General features: G+C 38.0%; 1 long non-coding RNA gene across 1 annotated transcript in view; it reads left to right on the top strand.

The window, feature by feature from the left end:
• The first annotated feature begins 895 nt into the window (after window positions 1-895).
• LOC129649870 (uncharacterized) overlaps window positions 896-22,858 on the top strand; it is a 31,758-nt gene continuing 9,795 nt past the window's right edge. Inside the window, exon 1 of the long non-coding RNA XR_008713333.1 lies at window positions 896-1,051. This is a non-coding gene — a long non-coding RNA (uncharacterized LOC129649870). The remainder of the gene's footprint in view (window positions 1,052-22,858) is intronic.

A 22,858-nucleotide genomic window follows, 5' to 3' on the forward strand; every position in this document is an offset into this window, starting at 1 on the left:
ATTAAAATAAAGTAAATACTAAGAAATATGTAATGTTGGCTTACTATAATGGTGCCAGGGTGACAAAGAAAAAGTTCCTGATTTATGATCAAGCTTTGTCCATATGCTCTGAAAAAAACTCAATAATATTTTTAGTTTTGAAGACTGTAATCAACATCTTTTATAAATGGCATTAATATGGATGTTCCCCAAATGTTCTCTGTATTAAACTTGGATATTCCATGGATCCCGAGTATTAAAACTTGAACTAAAATTACATGTTAGTTGCTAATATTAATGCTCAGAATGACAACTTTTCTTGACTATTTTGCTGCTGCTGCTCCTAAGTCTCTTCAGTCATGTCTGACTCTGTGCGACCCCAGAGACGGCAGCCCACCAGGCTCCCCCGTCCCTGGAATTCTCTAGGCAAGAACACTGGAGTGGGTTGACATTTCCTTCTCCAATGCATGAAAGTGAAAAGTGAAAGTGAAGTTGCTCAGTCGTGTCCGACTCCTGGTGACCCCATGGACTGCAGCCCACCAGGCTCTTCCGTCCTATCTTGGGGAGGCATTAATTAGAACAATCTATTATATAGAAGAAGGAAAAGGCATGATGGTTAGGTAGGTTAGGTAAACTAATGAATTTGGAAACTATAAAGGAGGCAGACTCTGGGAGAGGAAAAAAAAAATATAAACAAAAAATTAAGAGAGAAAGGGAAACAGTGGGATATTTGCCCAATTTTAACCACAAAAGTTGGAGAAGGCAATGGCACCCCACTCCAGTACTCTTGCCTGGAAAATCGCATGGACGGAGGAGCCTGGTGGACTGCAGCCCATGGGGTCGCGAAGAGTTGGACACGACTGAGTGACTTCACTTTCACTTTTCACTTTCATGCATTGGAGATGAGAGGAGTTACCCGGAGCCATGGCTGTGCGGGCACAGGAGGGCCTAGAGGAGCTATCCCACATTGAAGGTCAGGAAGGGCGGTGGTGAGGAGATACCTCTCGTCCAAGGTAAGGAGCAATGGCTGTGCTTTGCTGGAGCTGCCGTGAAGAGAAACCCCACGCCCAAGGTAAGAGAAACCCAAGTAAGACGGTAGGTGTTGCAAGAGGGCATCAGAGGGCAAACACACTGAAACCATACTCACAGGAAACTAGTCAATCTAATCACACTAGGACCACAGCCTTGTCTAACTCAATGAAACTAAGCCATGCCTGTGGGGCAACCCAAGATGGGCGGGTCATGGTGGAGAGATTTGACAGAATGTGGTCCACTGGAGAAGGGAATGGCAAGCCACTTCAGTATTCTTGCCTTGAGAACCCCATGAACAGTATGAAAAGGCAAAATGATAGGATACTGAAAGAGAAACTCCCCAGGTCAGTAGGTGCCCAATATGCTACTGGAGATCAGTGGAGAAATAACTCCAGAAAGAATGAAGGGATGGAGCCAAAGCAAAAACAATACCCAGCTGTGGATGTGACTGGTGATAAAAGCAAGGTCTGATGCTGTAAAGAGCAATATTGCATATGAACTTGGAATGTCAGGTCCATGAATTGGAAGTGGTCAAACAAGAGATGGCAAGAGTGAATGTTGACATTCTAGGAATCAGCGAGCTGAAATGGACTGGAATGGGTGAATTTAACTCAGATGACCATTGTATCTACTACTGCAGGCAGGAATCCCTCAGAAGAAATGGAGTGGCCATCATGGTCAACAAAAGAGTCCGAAATGCAGTACTTGGATGCAATCTCAAAAACTACAGAATGATCTCTGTTTGTTTCCAAGGCAAACCATTCAATATCACAGTAATCCAAGTCTATGCCCCAACCAGTAACACTGAATAACCTGAAGTTGAATGGTTCTATGAAGACCTACAAGACGTTTTAGAACTAACACCCAAAAAAGATGTCCTTTTCATTATAGGGGAATGGAATGCAAAAGTAGGAAGTCAAGAAACACCTGGAGTAACAGGCAAATTTGGCCTTGGAATATGGAATGAAGCAGGGCAAAGACTAATAGAGTTTTGCCAAGAAAATGCACTGGTCATAACAAACACCCTCTTCCAACAACACAAGAGAAGAGTCTATACATGGACATCACCAGATGGTCAACACTGAAATCAGATCGATTATATTCTTTGCAGCCAAAGATGGAGAAGCTCTATACAGTCAGCAAAAACAAGACCTAGAGTTGACTGTGGCTCAGACCATGAACTCCTTATTGCCAAATTCAGACTTAAATTGAAGAAAGTAGGGAAAACCACTAGACCATTCACGTATGACCTAAATCAAACCCCTTATGATTATACAGTGGAAGTGAGAAATAGATTTAAGGGCCTAGATCTGATAGATAGAGTGCCTGATGAACTATGGAATGAGGTTCGTGACATTGTACAGGAGACAGGGATCAAGACCATTCCCATTGAAAAGAAATGCAAAAAAGCAAAATGGCTGTCTGGGGAGGCCTTACAAATAGCTGTGAAAAGAAGAGAAGCAGAAAGCAAAGGAGAAAAGGAGAGATATAAACATCTAAATGCAGAGTTCCAAAGAATAGCAAGAAGAGATAAGAAAGCCTTCCTCAGTGATCAATGCAAAGAAATAGAGGAAAACAATAGAATGGGAAAGACTAGGGATCTCTTCAAGAAAATCAGAGATACCAAAGGAACATTTCATGCAAAGATGAGCTCAATAAAGGACAGAAATGGTATGGACCTAACAGAAGCAGAAGATATTAAGAAGAGATGCAAGAATACACAGAAGAACTGTACAAAAAAGATTTTCATGACCCAGATAATCACGATGGTGTGATCACTGACCTAGAGCCAGACATCCTGGAATGTGAAGTCAAGTGGGCCTTAGAATGCATCACTACAAACAAAGCTAGTGGAGGTGATAGAATTCCAGTTGAGCTATTCCAAATCCTGAAAGATGATGCTGTGAAAGTGCTGCACTCAATATGACAGCAAATTTGGAAAACTCAGCAGTGGCCACAGGCCTGGAAAAGGTCAGTTTTCATTCCAATCCCAAAGAAAGGCAATGCCAAAGAATGCTCAAACTACCGCACAATTGCACTCATCTCACACGCTAGAAAAGTAATGCTCAAAATTCTCCAAGCCAGGCTTCAGCTATATGTGAACCGTGAACTTCCTGATGTTGAAGCTGGTTTTACAAAAGGCAGAGGAACAAGAGATCAAATTGCCAACATCTGCTGGATCATCAAAAAAGCAAGAGAGTTCCAGAAAAACATCTATTTCTGCTTTATTGACTATGCCAAAGCCTTTGTGTGGATCACAACAAACTGTGGAAAATTCTTCAAGAGATGGGAATACCAGACCACCTGATCTACCTCTTGAGAAATTTGTATGCAGGTCGGGAAGCAACTGTTAGAACTGGACATGGAACAACAGACTGGTTCCAAATAGGAAAAGGAGGTCGTCAAGGCTGTATATTGTCACTGTTTATTTAACTTCTATACAGAGTACATCATGAGAAACGCTGGACTGGAAGAAACATAAGATGGAATCAAGATTGCCAGGAGAAATATCAATAACCGCAGATATGCAGATGACACCACCCTTATGACAGAAAGTGAAGAGGAACTCAAAAGCCTCTTGATGAAAGTGAAAGTGGAGAGTGAAAAAATCGGCTTAAAGCTCAACATTCAGAAAACGAAGATCATGGCATCCGGTCCCACCACTTCATGGGAAATAGATGGGGAAACAGTGGAAACAGTGTCAGACTTTATTTTTCTGGGCTCCAAAATCACTGCAGATGGTGACTGCAGCCATGAAATTAAAAGACGCTTACTCCTTGGAAGGAAAGTTATGACCAACCTAGATAGCATATTCAAAAGCAGAGACATTACTTTGCCAACAAAGGTTCGTCTAGTCAAGGCTATGGTTTTTCCTGTGGTCATGTATGGATGTGAGAGTTGGACTGTGAAGAAGGCTGAGCGCCGAAGAATTGATGCTTTTGAACTGTGGTGGTGGAGAAGACTCTTGAGAGTCCCTTGGACTGCAAGGAGATCCAACCAATCCATTTTGAAGGAGATCAGCCCTGGGATTTCTTTGAAAGGAATGATGCTGAAGCTGAAACTCCAGCACTTTGGCCACCTCATGAGAAGAGTTGACTCATTGGAAAAGACTCTGATGCTGGGAGGGATTGGGGGCAGGAGGAGAAGGGGACGACAGAGGATGAGATGGCTGGATGGCATCACCGACTCGATGGACGTGAGTTTGAGTGAACTCTGTGAGTTGGTGATGGACAGGGAGGCCTGGCGTGCTGCGATTGATGGGGTCGCAAAGAGTCGGATACGACTGAGCGACTGATCTGATCTCATCTGCATTGGAGAAGGCAATGACAACCCACTCCAGTGTTCTTGCCTGGAGAATCCCAGGGACGGGGGAGCCTGGTGGGCTGTGGTCCATGGGGTCGCAAATAGTCAGACATGACTGACGCGACTTAGCAGCAGCAGCAGCAGCAGCTGCAGCAACCACAAAAGTGGAGGTAGCTCAATTGGTATATGAGGAAGTAGTCAGGTAGATAAAAGGGCTCAACCGAAGTTTCATGGCTTAAACTGCATACATATGTCTTGCCAATTGAATTGACTTTATAATAACGGCATTAGAGGAAACAAATAACAAACAAAAGTGGAAATGAGTTCTTCGGTAATTAAGTGCAGGAAATCTCAATTAGCTCCATTCTGGGGTAAACTTGCAAGGAGTGTGTTGGGGGTCAGGGCGATTTGGAAAGAATTTCTAAGGACACTAAGAATGAGGTCAAGAATGAGGAAGAATTTGATATAACCACAGAAAGATTAATTTGAGCCTGCCTGTGTCAGAAAGTGAAGGTATTCTCTGGTAAACTAGCCTATTCTCCCTCAGATTGTTACCATCATTTTATATGAATAGAAATGATGTACATGTATTGATATTCATACATTTATATCTATCTAAATATGGTCTTATTCACTAATTAGCTGCTTCACCTAAACAAGGCTCAGCCTTTTGTAAAAATAAAAGATGAAGTGCTTTTTCAGTTATAGAAGTGTTATCCTTATGTTAATTTTTAAAAAGCCAATTAAAGATATTTTAGGAAGTTTAGAGAAGACACAAAATATTTTCCTGGACCAACTCTCATAAATTCCTTAATTATTTTGATATGAGATCATTATTTTTATATGGGATCTTTTTTTTTCCTTTTTATATGAGATCATTTTTCCCCTTAAAAATATCTATTTTCCAGATTCAAATTATGTTTAATAAGGGAATTTTAGATGTTTTGTCAATTAGATCTATGAGGCTTCTTTTAATTTTCATCATTATTTTTAAAGTCAAATTAAAAATTATCAAATTCACTCTCTTATATTTTCCATATTCCCAAACACAAAGTCAAAATGTTACATGTATTACCCTCTGAGATCATGAACAAATCTGATTCTGAATATCAATTTGAATATACTTAATACTTAAAAATGGTTAAGATGGTAAAAAACATTGTCCTAGTAATATAAAATTGACAGAAACAAGAAAACTGTAAAGAGCTTTTTCAGACATGGTAGCATTAATCATTGTCTTCTCTTGACCATTACAAAATAAAATAAGAATATTAATACAAAGTTACAGAATTAACTGAAATATGCTTAAAAATTGTTTATTTATTTGATTCTTAAGGTAAATACAAGATCTGTATAAGCGCTCTTGAAAATATACTTAATTTGTTTCTTTGGCTCTTCAGTGTTTTTAGTTTGGCTTGCTCCTGTTTTAAGGTAATTTTGTAACATGTCACATAGCTACAGTGAATCAGTTCTTCAATGTTATTGTTGAGATGGGAGTGTGGGGAGTAGTAGGTTACAGATTTGTGGAGAGTGACACAAGACTAAATCTGAAGAACTACTGTGAGGGCAAATCTGGCAGGCTTGGAAATAGCCCCAGATAGTGATGATCATCATGACATCAATTCAGTTCAGTCACTCAGTCGTGTCCAACTCGATGCAAACCTATGGACTGCAGCACGCTAGGCCTCCCTGTCCATCACCAAATTCTGGAGTTTACTCAAACTCATGTCCAATGAGTCGGTGATGCCATTCAACCATCTCATCCTCTCTCATCCCCTTCTCCTCTTGCCTTCAATCTTGCTCAGCATCAGGGTCTTTTCCAAGGAGTCAGTTATTCGCATCAGATGGCCAAAGTAATGGAGTTTCAGCTTCAGCATAAGTGCTTCCAATGAACACCCAGGACTGATCTCCTTCAAAATGGACTGGTTGGATCTCCTTGCAGTCCAAGGGACCCTCAAGAGTCTTCTCCAACACCACAGTTCAAAAGTATCAATTCTTTGGCACTCAGCTTTCTTTATAGTCCAACTCTCACATCTATACATAACTACTGCCAAAAGCATAGCCTTGACTAGATGAACCTTTGTTGGCAAAGTAATGTCTCTGCTTTTAAATATGCTGTCTAGATTGGTATAACTTTTCTTCCAAGGAACAAGCGTTTTTTAATTTCATGGCTGCAGTCACCATCTGCAGTGATTTTGGAGCCCCAAAAGATAAAGTCTGTCACTGTTTCCACTGTCTCTCCATCTATTTGCCATGAAGTGATGGGACCAGATGCCATGATCTTAGTTTTCTGAATGTTGAGCCTCAAGCCAACTTTTTCATTCTCCTCTTTCATTTTCATCAAGAGGCTCTTTAGTTCTTCTTCACTTTCTGCCATAAGGATGGTGTCATCTGCATATCTGAGGTTATTGGTATTTCTCCTGGCAATCTTCATTCCAACCCAGCATTTCTCATGATGTACTCTGTATAGAAGTTAAATAAGCAGGATGACAATGTACAGCCTTGATGTACTCTTTTTCCTATTTGGAAACAGTCTCTTGTTCCATGTCCATTTCTAACTGTTGCTTCTTGACCTGCATACAGATTTCTCAAGAGGCAGGTCAGGTGGTCTGGTATTCCCATCTCCTTCAGAATTTCCCAGAGTTTGTTGTGGTCCACACAGTGAAAGGCTTTGGCATAGGCAATAAAGCAGAAGTAGATGTTTTTCTCTAACTCTCTTGTTTTTTCGATGAGCCAGCAGATGTTGGCAATTTGATCTCTGGTTCCTCTGCTTTTTCTAAAACCAGCTTGAACATCTGGAAGTTCACAGTTCATGTACTGTTGAAGCCAGGCTTGTAGAATTTTGATATTACTTTAATAGCATGTGAGATGAGTGCAATTGTGTGGTAGTTTGAGCATTCTTTGGTATTGACTTTCTTTGGGATTAGAATGAAGACTGACATTTTCCAGTCCTGTGGCCTCTGCTGAGTTTTCCAAATTTGCTGGCATATTGAGTGAAGCACTTTCACAGCATCATCTTTCAGGATTTGAAATAGCTCAACTGGAATTCCGTCACCTCTACTAGCTTTGTTCCTAGTGATGCTTCCTAAGGCCCACTTGACTTCACTTTCCATGATGTCTGTCTCTAGGTGAGTGATCACACCATTGTGATTATCTGGGTTATGAAGATCTTATTTGTGCAGTTCTTCTGTGTATTCTACCACCTCTTCTTAATATCTTCTGCTTCTGTTAGCTCAGTTGGTAAAGAATCATGACATACTGTCTTGATGACTGTGGCTTTGTAGTAGAGTCTGAAGTCAGGTAGGTTGATTCCTCCAGTTCCATTCTTCTTTCTCAAGATAGCTTTGGCTATTCGAGGTTTTTTGTATTTCCATACAAATTGTGAAATTATTTGTTCTAGCTCTGTGAAGAATATCGTTGGTAGCTTGATAGGGATTGCATTGAATCTATAAATTGCTTTGGGTAATATACTCATTTTCACTATATTGATTCTTCCAATCCATGAACATGGTATATTTCTCCATCTATTAGTGTCCTCTTTGATTTCTTTCACCAGCGTTTTATAGTTTTCTATATATAGGTCTTTAATTTCTTTAGGTAGATATATTCCTAAGTATTTTATTCTTTTCATTGCAATGGTGAATGGAATTGTTTCCTTAATTTCTCTTTCTGTTTTCTCATTATTAGTGTATAGGAATGCAAGAGATTTCTGTGTGTTGATTTTATATCCTGCAACTTTACTATAGTCATTGATTAGTTCTAGTAATTTTCTGGTGGAGTCTTTAGGGTTTTCTATGTAGAGGATCATGTCATCTGCACACAGTGAGAGTTTTACTTCTTCTTTTCCAATCTGGATTCCTTTTATTTCTTTTTCTGCTCTGATTGCTGTGGCCAAAACTTCCAAAACTATGTTGAATAGTAATGGTGAAAGTGGGCACCCTTGTCTTGTTCCTGACTTTAGAGGAAATGCTTTCAATTTTTCACCATTGAGGATAATGTTTGCTGTGGGTTTGTCATATATAGCTTTTATTATGTTGAGGTATGTTCCTTCTATTCCTGCTTTCTGGAGAATTATTATCATAAATGGATGTTGAATTTTGTCAAAGGCTTTCTCTGCATCTATTGAGATAATCATATGGTTTTTATTTTTCAATTTGTTAATGTGGTGTATTACATTGATTGATTTCCGGATATTGAAGAATCCTTGCATCCCTGGGATAAAGCCCACTTGGTCATGGTGTATGATCTTTTTGATGTGTTGTTGGATTCTGATTGCTAGAATTTAGTAAGGATTTTTGCATCTATGTTCATCAGTGATATTGGCCTGTAGTTGTCTTTTTTTGTGGCATCTTTGTCAGGTTTTGGTATTAGGGTGATGGTGGCCTCATAGAATGAGTTTGGAAGTTTACCTTCCTCCGCAATTTTCTGGAAGAGTTTGAGGAGGATAGGTGTTAGCTCTTCTCTAAATTTTTGGTAGAATTCAGCTGTGAAGCCGTCTGGACCTGGGCTTTTGTCTGCTGGAAGATTTTTGATTACAGTTTCAATTTCCATGCTTGTGATGGGTCTGTTAAGATTTTCTATTTCTCCCTGGTACAGTTTTGGAAAGTTGTACTTTTCTAAGAATTTGTCCATTTCTTCCACGTTGTCCATTTTATTGGCATATAATTGTTGATAGTAGTCTCTTATGATCCTTTGCATTTCTGTGTTGTCTGTTGTGATCTCTCCATTTTCATTTCTAATTTTATTGATTTGATTTTTCTCCCTTTGTTTCTTGATGAGTCTGGCTTATGGTTTGTCAATTTTATTTATCCTTTCAAAGAACCAGCTTTTGGCTTTGTTGATTTTTGCTATGGTCTCTTTTGTTTCTTTTGCATTTATTTCTGCCCTAATTTTTAAGATTTCTTTCCCTCTACTAACCATGGGGTTCTTCATTTCTTCCTTTTCTAGTTGCTTTAGGTGTAGAGTTAGGTTTATTTATTTGACTTTTTTCTTGTTTCTTGAGGTATGCCTGTATTGCTATGAACTTTCCCCTTAGGTCTGCTTTTACAGTGTCCCACAGGTTTTGGGTTGTTGTGTTTTCATTTTCACTCGTTTCTATGCAAATTTTGATTTCTTTTTTGATTTCTTCTGTGATTTTTTGGTTATTCAGCAGCATGTTGTTCAGCCTCCATATGTTGGAATTTTTAATAGATTTTCTCCTGTAATTGAGATCTAATCTTACTGCATTGTGGTCAGAAAAGATGCTTGGAATGATTTCAATTTTTTTGAATTTACCAAATTTACCAATTTTTTTGATTTATGGCCCAGGATGTGATCTATCCTGGAGAAGGTTCCATGTGCACTTGAGAAAAAGGTGAAATTCATGGTTTGGGGATGAAATGTCCTATAGATATCAATTAGGTCTAACTGGTCTATTGTATTGTTTAAAGTTTGTGTTTCTTTGTTAATTTTCTGTTTAGTTGATCTATCCATAGGTGTGAGTGGGGTATTAAAGTCTTCCAGTATTATTGTGTTATTGTTAATTTCTCCTTTCATACTTGTTAGCATTTGTCTTACATATTGCGGTGCTCCCGTGTTGGGTGCATATATAATTGTTATATCTTCTTCTTGGATTGATCCTTTGATCATTATGTAGTGACCATCTTTGTCTCTTTTCACAGCCTGTTTTAATGTCTATTTTATCTGATATGGGTATTGCTACTCCTGCTTTCTTTTGGTCCCTTTTTGCATGGAAAATCTTTTTCCAGCCCTTCACTTGCAGTCTGTATGTGTCCCCTGTTTTGAGGTGGGTCTCTTGTAGACAGCATATGTAGGGGTCTTGTTTTTGCATCCATTCAGCCAGTCTTTGTCTTTTGGTTGGGCATTCAACACATTTACGTTTAAGGTAATTATTGATAAGTATGATCCCATTGCCATTTACTTTATTGTTTTGGGTTCAAATTTATACACCGTTTTTGTGTTTCCTGTCTAGAGAATATCCTTTAGTATTTGTTGGAGAGCTGGCTTGGTGATGCTGAATTCTCTCAGCTTTTGCTTGTCTGTAAAGCTTTTGATTTCTCCTTCATATTTGAATGAGATTCTTGCTGGGTACAATAATCTGGGCTGCAGGTTATTTCTTTCATCACTTTAAGTATGTCTTACCATTCCCTCCTATGGTACTGGCACAAAGACAGAAATATAGATCAATGGAACAAAATAGAAAGCCCAGAGATAAATCCTCACACATATGGACACCTTAAGTTTGACAAAGGAGGCAAGAATATACAATGATTAAAGACAATCTTTTTAACAAGTGGTGCTGGGAAAACTGGTCAACCACTTGTAAAAGAATGAAACTAGAACACTTTCTATCACCGTACACAAAAATAAACTCAAAATGGATTAAAGATCTAAACGTAAGGCCAGAAACTATAAAACTCCTAGAGAAGAACATAGGCAAAACACTCTCTGACATACATCACAGCAGGATCCTCTATGACCCATCTCCAAGAATATTGGAAATAGAAGCAAAAATAAACAAATGGGACCTAATTAAACTTAAAAGCTTCTGCACAACAAAGGAAACTTTAGCAAGGTGAAAAGACAACCTTCAGAATGGGAGAAAATAATAGCAAATGAAGCAACTGACAAACAACCAATCTCAAAAATATACAAGCAACTCCTACAGCTCAATTCCAGAAAAATAAATGACCCAATCAAAAAATGGGCCAAAGAACTAAATAGACATTTCTCCAAAGAAGACATACAGATGGCTAACAAACACATGAAAAGATGCTCAACATCACTCATTATCAGAGAAATGCACCTTACTTTGTAAATTAATTTTTATTGGAGAATAGTTGCTTTACACTGTAGTGTTAGCTTCAGCTATACAGCAAAGTGAATCAGCTGTTGCTGTTGTTCAGTTACCCAGTCTTCTCCAACTCTTTGCAACCCCATGAACTTCAGCACGCCTAAATCTCCTTTTGGATTTCCTTCCCATTTAGGTCACCAGAGAGCATTGGGTAGAGTTCCCTGCTATACAATAGGTTCTTATTAGTTACCTATTTTATATATAGTATCAATAGTGTATGGGCTTCCCTGGTGGCTCAGTGGTAAGGAACCTGCCTGCCAACAGGAAGATTGTCTGTTGGCAATTGTCTGTTGATTGTCTCCTGCCAATACACTTGCAAGAGATATGGGTTTGGTCCTTGGGTTGGGAAGATCCCTGGAGAAGGAAATGGCAACCAACTCCAGTATTCTTGCCTGGGAAATCTCATGGACACGGAAGCCTGGTGGGCTACAGTCCATGGGATTGCAAAAGAATCTGACACGATTTAGTGACTAAACAACAACAGAGTGTACATATGTCGATCCCAATCTCCCAATTCATCCCATCCACTCTTACCCCCTTGGAGTCCATGTTTGTTCTCTACATCTGTTTTTCAAATTTGTTCTCTACATCTGTTTTTGAAATTTCTGCTTTTCAAATAAGTTCATCTGAGGATACCTTACTTTTTAAATAATGAAATCAGCTGAAATTTGGAGCATTCTGTCTTGTCTGGGAATAGGCAAAAAGAAGAGGGAAAAATAAACAGGTTAATCATTGAGTATATTGAAGCAATGTTTTCTGTGATAAAGGTACATGATAGATACAAGATTAAAGGGTAGGAAGATTAAATGAAATGACAAATTGGTAGTCACTCAGAGTTTCACTTATTAATTTTTAATTTTGTGTATTATGCTATAGGAGACAAAGGAAGATAGGAAATATAATCTTTGCTCTCAAGGAGCTTCCACTAATTTCATGAAGGCATTTTTTAGCTTTGGTCATTTGTAGATTTTAGATGTTGAAAACAATGCATACAGTCAGCCATTCCCAGTAGACACTGTGAAGGGGTGTGCTAAAATATAACCCTGACTTTAGAGGAAATTCTTCCAATTTTTCACCATTGAGGATAATGTTTGCTGTGGGTTTGTCATATATAGCTTTTATTATGTTGAGGTATGTTCCTTCTATTCCTGCTTTCTGGAGAATTATTATCATAAATGGATGTTGAATTTTGTCAAAGGCTTTCTCTGCATCTATTGAGATAATCATATGGTTTTTATTTTTCAATTTGTTAATGTGGTGTATTACATTGATTGATTTGCAGATATTGAAGAATCCTTGCATCCCTGGGATAAAGCCCACTTGGTCATGGTGTATGAGCATTTTAATGTGTTGTTGGTTTCTGATTGCTAGAATTTAGTAAGGATTTTTGCATCTATGTTCATCAGTGATATTGGCCTGTAGTTGTCTTTTTTTGTGGCATCTTTGTCAGGTTTTGGTATTAGGGTGATGGTGGCCTCATAGAATGAGTTTGGAAATTTACCTTCCTCTGCAATTTTCTGGAAGAGTTTGAGTAGGATAGGTGTTAGCTCTTCTCTAAATTTTTGGTAGAATTCAGCTGTGAAGCCGTCTGGACCTGGGCTTTTGTCTGCTGGAAGATTTTTGATTACAGTTTCAATTTCCATGCTTGTGATGGGTCTGTTAAGATTTTCTATTTCTCCCTGGTACAGTTTTGGAAAGTTGTACTTTTGGAGAACATAGGCAAAACACTCTCCGACATACATCACAGCAGGATCCTCTATGACCCACCTCCCAGAATATTGGAAATAAAAGCAAAAATAAACAAATGGGACCTAATTAAAATTAAAAGCTTCTGAACAACAAAGAAAACTATAAGCAAGGTGAAAAGACAGCCTTCAGAATGGGGGAAAATAATAGCAAATGAAGCAACTGACAAACAACTAATCTCAAAAATATACAAGCAACTCCTACAGCTCAACTCCAGAAAAATAAATGACCCAATCAAAAAATGGGCCAAAGAACTAAATAGACATTTCTCCAAAGAAGACATACAGATGGCTAACAAACACATGAAAAGATGCTGAACATCACTCATTATCAGAGAAATGCAAATCAAAACCACTATGAGGTATCATTTCACACCAGTCAGAATGGCTGCAATCCAAAAGTCTACAAGCAATAAATGCTGGAGAGGGTGTGGAGAAAAGGGAACCCTCTTCCACTGTTGGTAGGAATGCAAACTAGTACAGCCACTATGGAGAACAGTGGAGATTCCTTAAAAAACTGGAAATAGAACTGCCTTATGATCCAGCAATCCCACTGCTGGGCATACACACTGAAGAAACCAGAATTGAAAGAGACATGTGTACCCCAATGTTCATCACAGCACTTTTTATAATGGCCAGGACATGGAAGCAACCTAGATGTCCATCAGCAGATGAATGGATAAGAAAGCAGTGGTACATATACATAATGGAGTATTACTCAGCCATTAAAAAGAATATGTTTGAATCAGTTCTAATGAGGTGGATGAAACTGGAGCCTATTATACAGAGTGAAGTAAGCCAGAAAGAAAAACACCAATACAGTATACTAACGCATTTATATGGAATTTAGAAAGATGGTAACAATAACCCTGTGTACGAGACAGCAAAAGAGACACTGATGTATAGAACAGTCTTTTGGACTCTGTGGGAGAGGCAGAGGGTGGGATGATTTGGGAGAATGGCATTGAAATATGTATGATATCATATATGAAACGAGTCGCCAGTCCAGATTCGATGCACGATACTGGATTCTTGGGGCTGGTACACTGGGACGACCCAGAGGGATGGTATGGGGAGGGAGGAGGGAGGAGGGTTCAGGATGGGGAACACATGTAGACCTGTGGCAGATTCATTTTGATATATGGCAAAACCAATACAATATTGTAAAGTTAAATAAAATTAAAAAAATAATAAAACCCTGAATTTCTTGATAAATGTTACAAAAATGTTTAATGATACCTGAAAATGTTCACCACATATCAACAAGTAAAAATACAAAATTATGTATCTACATACATGATCCCAGTTTTGTGAAGGACAGTGTTTGTTTATGCAAGGAAGACCTCCAGAAGGCTAGCATGTAGAGCACATAGTAAGCTTTTAGTGAGATTTGCTGAAAGTATAAATGAATGACCAAATGAAGTAAGGATATGTCAATAGTGATTTTCTTTGAGTATTTGAATTACGAGTCATTTAAAATTGTCTTTTTCCTACTTGATAGTCCAGACTTTTCATAACATTTAATATATGTGTAATATTTTATAATTTTAAAAATTTGGCTTAAAATATATTTAAGAAGAGAACAACCACAGAAGATCAATTTAAGAGATATCTCCAGAACAGGTCAAAGTAGGCATAATTTTGCTCTCTTCAAGATTAAGAAGGCAAGAAAAATATGAGTGCAATTTATGGGTTGATTATATGCAAAGCAGTCTCAAATCCTTTACAGGACTGGTTGTGGGAGGTAGGTGGTTATCTTAAATTCACTACTTCTTATCCTATGACTGTCAGTAAATGCTAGGGAGAATGAAAATCTTGCTTCACCCCACCCTAACGACCTCTTTAACTATTAATTTAATAGCTTTCCATTCTTCACATATAAGTCCAGCCTGCTGTACACCATCCAGACAGCCTATGACATTTCTTTACCAGACCACAAATACTTTGAAATTAGATGTGTCTTACTCACCTTTCAATTTCTGACACCTAGGGTTAGGCAAATACTGAGTGTTTTTGAAAGGCCCGTTGGATTTTATTTGCACTGCTTTTGTAGTATTGGCCCTGAATTACTAAGCCCTTCTTTATTTTCTAGTTTGGATTCTGAGACTATCAAGAGTAAGTCCATAGACTAGCTGGCTTTTTTTTGGTGGTAGCTCCAGATGGTGGCCATGGAGATAAAGGATGGGTGTTTTGAGCATCAGATGTACACAGTTAGTGTCATATCAATAGATGAGACATTATAGAAGTGGAGAGGAGTTGTGTGATTGTTGCCTATTTATTCATGCTGCACGTGCATGGGCATGAACACACATGCATCCACTTGTGCCCAAGCATAGGTTTTGCAGAGAGGGGTGCAAATTCTGATATAATTAATCAGAAAACAATGTTCTGATACAAATATAATTAGAAAACTTTAGCTGGTGAGCCAAAACATTATTGGAAGTCTAAACCAGAAAATAAGTTTTCTTACACAGAGGAAGCTGATTTACAGTGTTGCTTTGACCCCTTGTTTGATGCATCATTACCTCCTGAAACTAGGTATCACTTCTGATTGTGCATCCTTTCTGTCTGAATTGCCTTTCTGTATCTTGAAGTCAATGAAGCTACTTGACAGATTGGTTGTTACATTGCTTAACCTCCTGGGGTTTATCTCCACATCTCACTAACAACAAATTTATTTCTCCCATTAAATCAATATTGGATCAAATATAGATATGAATCTTATTCTTCAGTTAACCAAGTTCAGGAGCCTTATGCTAGATGAGGTACACAGTGATACTTTTAATTCATCCTTCATTTTTTTCTTCTTTATTCCCAAACCTGTACCATTTTCTTTTTCTTTTCTTAATAATTTCAGAGTAAGAATAATTCTAAGAGGCTCTCTTGTTATGTACCTCTAAAAACACACTTCAGATTCTATTTTTTTCCTCATAGGGGAATTATAAATTTAAACTTACATGGAATTCATATATAGTCTTTTTTCCTAAAAAAAATCAAGAGTTACATTTGAAGTAAGATTTACATATGCAGCAGTCAGAGAATTAGTTAAAGCAAGCAAGAAAAAAAGATGATGAGATACTTTGACTTTTAATTAAACATTGGAAGATATTTTAACTTTTTAGTCTTTGCTTTTTTATATTCAGTAATGTAGAAAGTAGGGGCTTATTGGTTAATTGTGGATTTATTTCCCACATGTGTAAAATTCTCTCATTTTCATTACCATTAGTCCATTGAAAAAATGCTATAAATTAAGACAGAGGCTTCATAAAGTGGCAGTTAGTAAAATCATGGAGATGACTTAATGGCCACAAGAGGTTTAGAGAGGCCTCCTGGTTATGATGTTGAACTAGTGATAAAGAGGAGATTTCTAGTTTAAGTTTTGCTACATGTGATAGCTTTTATTTTTAGAGTTCTCTATATTCTCACATATAAAATAAGAGCAATGGAAGAAATGATTCTACCGACCATAGTATGAGACTAAGATTCTAAATCTGGGGGTTGTATAAGTGTTATTGACTATGATTATTTATAATATCATATTTTATTTTTATAAAACTTTTTATTTAAGTAATATGGGAGTAATATGTTGTTAGCATGTGGCTCAGTGGTAAAGAGTCTGCCTGCAATGCAGGAGACACAGCAGATGTGGGTTTTATCCCTGGGGCAGGAAGATCCCTTGGAGGAAGAAATGGGAACCCAGTCCAGTATTCTTGCCGGGCAAATCCCATGGGCAGAGGAACCTAGCTGGCCACAGTCCATACCATCCCAAAGAGTAGTACATGACTGAGTGACTGAACATACAACACACAGCACAAAATGTTAGGTAACTGTTCATGTTAGATGTAGAGGAGGGAAGCAAAATACCTGGCAGATAGCCCACTCCCCCTTTTCAGCCTTGTGGTGATGATAAGTATCATTAATTGATTATATAGTATGATTCTGTTGACTATCCCAAGGCTGGGCTTGAATACTCAAACATCCCCTGCCTATAGATGATAAAAACCAAAGTTCAGAGTGAGATAAGATCATTTAAGGTTTCATGTGGATGATGGATTCTGGAGCTAAGGCTTGAGCTAAGGTTACTAGAATTCTCATATTTAACAAGTAAAATCCATTTACTTGTGGATTAATGTTTATTAATATTTTCACTCTATTTTAGGTGGCAACGGGTAACACATAACCAGGCAACAGAATGTAGAATAACAAGTAAGCTTAAGAGAAAACACACATACACGCACACAAACAAAATCACATGATATGGATCAGTTAGCTATTGACACAGTAATGCTGTGTAACAAACAGTAGCAAAAAAATTCTCAGTGATATTCACACATGTGAGGGATAAAAAGGGGGATCTTATTTAGAGAGCAACAGGTGTGCCTCTGCTTATCTCAGCCGGGCTCTCTTACATGTCTCTGGCTTAGCTAATTTAAGTTACAACAGCCAGAGAGGTTTTGTTTCATGCTCCAGCACTTTGAGTCTTTTGTGTTTATCCTTAATCTTGGAACAGCAGATTATCCAGGTATATTCTTCCAGTAGCAATGACAAAAATATAAGAATTCATGTCAAAACGGGTAAAACCCATTAAGGGCCAGGTATGGGCTGGTGGCTCAGATGGCAAAGTGTCAGCCTACAATGTGGGAGACCTGGGTTCAGTCCCAGGGTTGGGAAGATCTCCTGGAGAAGGAAATGGCAACCCACTCCAGTATTCCTGCCTGGAGAATCCCATGGATGGAGGAGCCTGATAGGCTATAGTCCATGGGGTCACAAAGAGTAGGACACGACTGAGCGACTTCACTTTCACTATGGGCTTCCTTGATGCTCAGACGGTAAAGAATCTGCAAGCAGTACAAGAGACCCAGGTTCGATCCCTGGGTCAAGAAGATCCCCTAGAGAAGAGAAAGGCTACCCACTCCAGTATTCTTATCTGGAGAATCCCATGGACAGAGGAGCCTGGTGGGTCCATGGGATTGCAAAGAGTCAGGCATGATTAAGAAACTAAGACTTTCACTTTCTGAACTGACACACTTCATATCTCCCTCAGTCAATTGGCCAAAGTCAGTCACATGGCTGAACCCAAAGTCAAAGGGAAGAACCCCAAAGTCACATGTCCAAAGTTATGGATACAGAAATTAGTAAAGAATTGGGGTCAATAATGCAATCTACCATATTGTATAGTTCTAAATATATTCCCAGAAGGATTTGTAATTCTTCAGAGATACTCAAGAATTTTAAATGGTGGTGATAATGAGATAACTCACCGTGGAGATAAAAAATACAAGTAGAAAATAAAAATGAAGGTGACATTCAAATACAATATGCATAAGATATGATTTTCTGAAAATGTTGAAATAAGGACACATTTGGCCTTGCACTTCACAATGTCCAAAATAACAAAAGAAATGTGTTGCAAATGTCAAAAAATGGACTATATTAGGGGAAATATAGATGTTCCATAAAGTATGTATCCTCTTATGAATGAGTGTTCTTTTCCCAGAGAAGGCTTTATAAAAAATGTAAAATACAGTTTCAACATTGCATTTCTGCATTTAAAGATTAAAAAAATCTTCAGAAATTATCAAATTCTATTTCTTCTTGGTTGTAAGTTCATTACCAATAGTCCCTTAAGATAGGTCAAATGAAGGTTATTTCAATCAAGTAAAAAAAGTGAAAACAATCTTAAAGATTATTAATTTCTCTTGGTGTACAGAATAGCAAGTAACAGAATGTTTGATTGTTTTGTCCAAAGAAAAACACAGGTTTCGATTCATTGGATTTGAGCAAATTCTGCTTATAACCCTTAAGATTTCCCTTTCCACGTATAATTAGATAATGTTTTCACATATGACTTCTGCCTCACTGTAGCCAGTTGTTCAGAGAAGGCAATGGCACCCCACTCTAGTACTCTTGCCTGGAAAATTCCATGGATGGAGGAGCCTGGTAGGCTGCGGTCCATGGGGTCATTAAGAGTCGGACACAACTGAGTGACTTCACTTTCACTTTTTCACTTTCATGCATTGGAGAAGGAAATGGCAACCCACTCCAGTGTTCTTGCCTGGAGAATCCCAGGGGCAGGGGAGCCTCATGGGCTGCCGTCTCTGGGGTCGCACAGAGTCGGACATGACTGAAGCGACTTAGCAGCAGCAGCAGCCAGTTGTTTGGAAGACACCAATAATTTTTAAGTTGACAGTCCATCTTCTGTGTTAGTCGTCAAGCATTAATGAAGTTTGACTGCTTAAAGTCAACTGTGGATTTGTCTGGGTGATAGTCATTTGAAACAGCAATTCATTAGCCAAATTACTGTTATTTTGACTTTCTGTTTTTCCTAGTCACTTCCAAGTTGGTTAGCATTAGCAATAGACACTTGTTTAAAGATCAAATTTAGTATCACACAGAAGCGTTAGTTTTATTGATTTGTCTCCTGAGATGCATAGCTCTATATAAAATTAAAGCCCCTGGAATGTATTTTTAAATGAGACAAAGACATTATAGGTGGATATTATCTTTCGTTTTTGTTCAGTCGCTAAGTCACGTCCAACTCTTTGTGACCTCGTGAACTGTACCAGGCCAAGCTTTCCCGTTCTTCACCGCCCCTTCAGTTCAGTTCAGTGGAGTTTGCTTAAACTCATATCCATTGAGTCTGTGATGCCATCCAACCATCTTATCCCGTTGCCCTTTTCTCCTGCCCTCAGTCTTTCCCAGCATCAGGGGCTTTTCCAATAAGTTTGCACTTCTCATTAGGTAGTCAAAGTATTGGAATTTTAGCTTCAGTATCAGTCCTTCCAATGAATATTCAGGGTTGCATTACTACATTATTTATTTAGCAATTTAGGGAATTGATAATAGATCAAAGAGTGATCTGGTTGTATCTGTCCCATTTAAGTGAGGAATGCATTCTTGAACATAGTTCCTTTACATCCTGATATTGTTCTGGAAAAACTTTTATACATATACTTAGATTTATAATGGTGTATGTTACATCTATTTTTAAAATTGTAAAATTGAAAATACTCATATCTATGGGAGCACTCAAAATATGATAAAGCCATACATGGAATGCTGCTGCTGCTAAGTCGCTTCAGTTGTGTCCGACTCTGTGTGACCCCATAGACAGCAGTCCACCAGGCTCCGCCATCCCTGGGATTCTCCAGGCAAGAACACTGGAGTGGGTTTCCATTTCCTTCTCCAACACATGAAAGTGAAAAGTGAAAGTGAAGTTGATCAGTCGTGTCTGACTCGTAGCGACCTCATGGACTGCAGCCTACCAGGCTCCTCCATCCATGAGATTTTCCAGGCAAGAGTACTGGAGTGGGTTGCCATTGCCTTCTCCAATATATGGAATATCTTACAGAAATTAAAAATGTGAGAATATATGTGTGCTTGTGTGGTGACATCCCAAAGTATTTTATAATATCATTTCTTTCTTTTTTTACTTTTTTAATGGGAGGATAATTGCTTTAGAATGTTGTGTTGGTTTCTGCCCTACAACAACTACCATCTGCTTCTAAACACATATACACACACACGTAATTATGAAATCCTAAGCTACACAAATGGATGTGTGCCTATAAATAATCTTCTAACACACACAGACTAATATAGGAAAATGCTTTGAAAAAGATCTTGGAGCCATATGTACCCAACTGATAATAGTAGCTAACTTGGTGGAAGCAAGTAAAATTTGAGAGTGGTTGTCATGGAGGCTCTTTGCCTTATCTGCATTATCTGTATTTTACTAGCATAAACAATAAATATTTTCATAGAAAATCAAATTGAAATTTATTTTTCAAGTGAGTGATGACTGATGCACAGTAAATTCATATAAAGTTTACCATTTGATGAGTTTTGCCATACACGCACATTCATAAACCATTATCACAAGAGACAGCAAACATTTTCCTGTCCCCAATTTCCTTGTGCTCATTTGCAATCCTCCCCTTCCTCTCACACTGTCCTTTCACATCCACCACTCTGCTTTCTGTTACTGCAGATATGTTTTAATTTTCTATAAATTTACATAGATAGAATCATATATATATGCTTTTTAGTCTGGCTTTTTTCAGCATAATAATTCTGAGATTTAACCAAGTTGTAGAATGTATCAATAGTGCATTCCTTATTATTGATTAGTAGTATTTCATTTTAGTATTCCATATCATGGACATTTGGATTGTTTATACTTTTGTTGTTGTTCAGTCACTCAGTCGTGTCCAACTCTTTGCAACCACATGGACTGCAGCACGCCAGGATTCCCTGTCCTTCACCAACTCCCAGAGCTTGCTCAGACTCATGTCCATTGAGTCGGTGATGCCCTCCAACCATCTTGTCTCTGTTGTCCCTTTCTCCTCCTGCCTTCAGTCTTTCCCAGCATCAGGGTCTTTTCCAATGAGTTAGTTGGTGGCATCAGGTGGCCAAAGTATTAGAGCTTCAGCTTCAGCATCAGTCCTTCCAATGAATATTCAGGATTGATTTCCTTTAGGACTGACTGGTTTGATCTCCTTGCTGTCCAAGGGACCCTCAAGAGTCTTCTCCAACACCACAGTTCCAAAGCATCATTTCTTTGTCACTAAGCTTTCTTTATAGTCTGATTCTCACATCCATACCTGCCTATTGGAAAAAACATAGCTTCAACTAGATGGACCTTTGTTGGCAAAGTAATGTCTCTGCTTTTTAATATGCTGTCTAGGTTGGTTAAAGCTTTTCTTCCAAGGAGCAAGCATTTTTGAATTTCATGGCTGCAGTGATTTTGGAGCCCAAGAAAATAAAGTCTGTCACTGTTTCCACAAAGTAGCTATAGATATTCACATAGAAGACTTTTGGTGAATATATGCTTTTTTCCCCTTAGGAATAAATATCTAGGAATGGAGTGAGGTCATATGATATATTTGTTTAACTTTTTAAGAAAATACCTAAATGCTTTCCAAAGTTTTTGTACTATCTGACATTCCCTCTGGCAGAATGAGAGTTTCCCTGTAACCTAACACCCTTGATCCTTTGGAGGTATTTATTTGTCCATTCTAGTGGATAGGATGTAGTGGTATCTCATTTTGAATGTAATTTGGATTTCTGTAATGAATAAGAATATTGAACATCTTTTCATGTGTGTATTAGCCATTCATACATCTTCTTTGGAGAAGTATCATTATCTTTTGCCCTATTTCTTGGTTGTCTTCTTTTATGGATTTCAAATATGTATAATTTAATATTTATGTATATTAAATATATACCTATATAATAATTAATTATTACAGTAAATATATATTAAATACATTACTCAGATAATTAAATATATATATATACATATATTTAAAACCCACAAGAAGACATCCACTAAAAATGGCAACAGATTTGAACTCTTGGGTAAAATCTGAATATAAACTCTTTTGTGGGTATTTATTTTGTGTATGTTTCTGTTTAGTCTATAGCTTGCCTTTCTATTTTTTTAACAGTGTCATTTGAAAAATAAGACATTTTAATGATGCTGGTCAGTTTATCATTTTTAACTAAACTTGAATTTCGTGCCTTTTTATGAATTCTTTGCCTACCTGATTATAATGAAAATGTTCTCATATTTTCTCATAGACATCCCATAATTTTATCTATAGGTGATCTAGCTGCCTTGGTCTCCTCTGTCTCCGAAGTCTATATTCTGACCTCAAGAGACCATAGTCTTTTAGTGTTTCTTCCTTCATGCCCTGAGGCCTGGGGACACTTCAGGAGTGGACTCAGACAATTTCATGGTTCAACTCAGTTTCTTTCTTTCAGGAATTACTCTCTTGATGTTCAATGTCCGAAAAGCATAATTTCATATATTTTGTCTGGTCCTTTAGTTGTTTAAGGTGGGGAGGTAAATTCAGTCCTTGTTGCTACATCATGGGAGAAAGCTGAAGTCTTCAAATGGCTTTTGAAGGTTTAACATATTTTGTATTTCAACGGACCTTTTGTA

The sequence above is a fragment of the Bubalus kerabau genome, chromosome 4, assembly GCF_029407905.1.
Source record: "Bubalus kerabau isolate K-KA32 ecotype Philippines breed swamp buffalo chromosome 4, PCC_UOA_SB_1v2, whole genome shotgun sequence".
Lineage (NCBI taxonomy): Eukaryota > Metazoa > Chordata > Mammalia > Artiodactyla > Bovidae > Bubalus > Bubalus kerabau.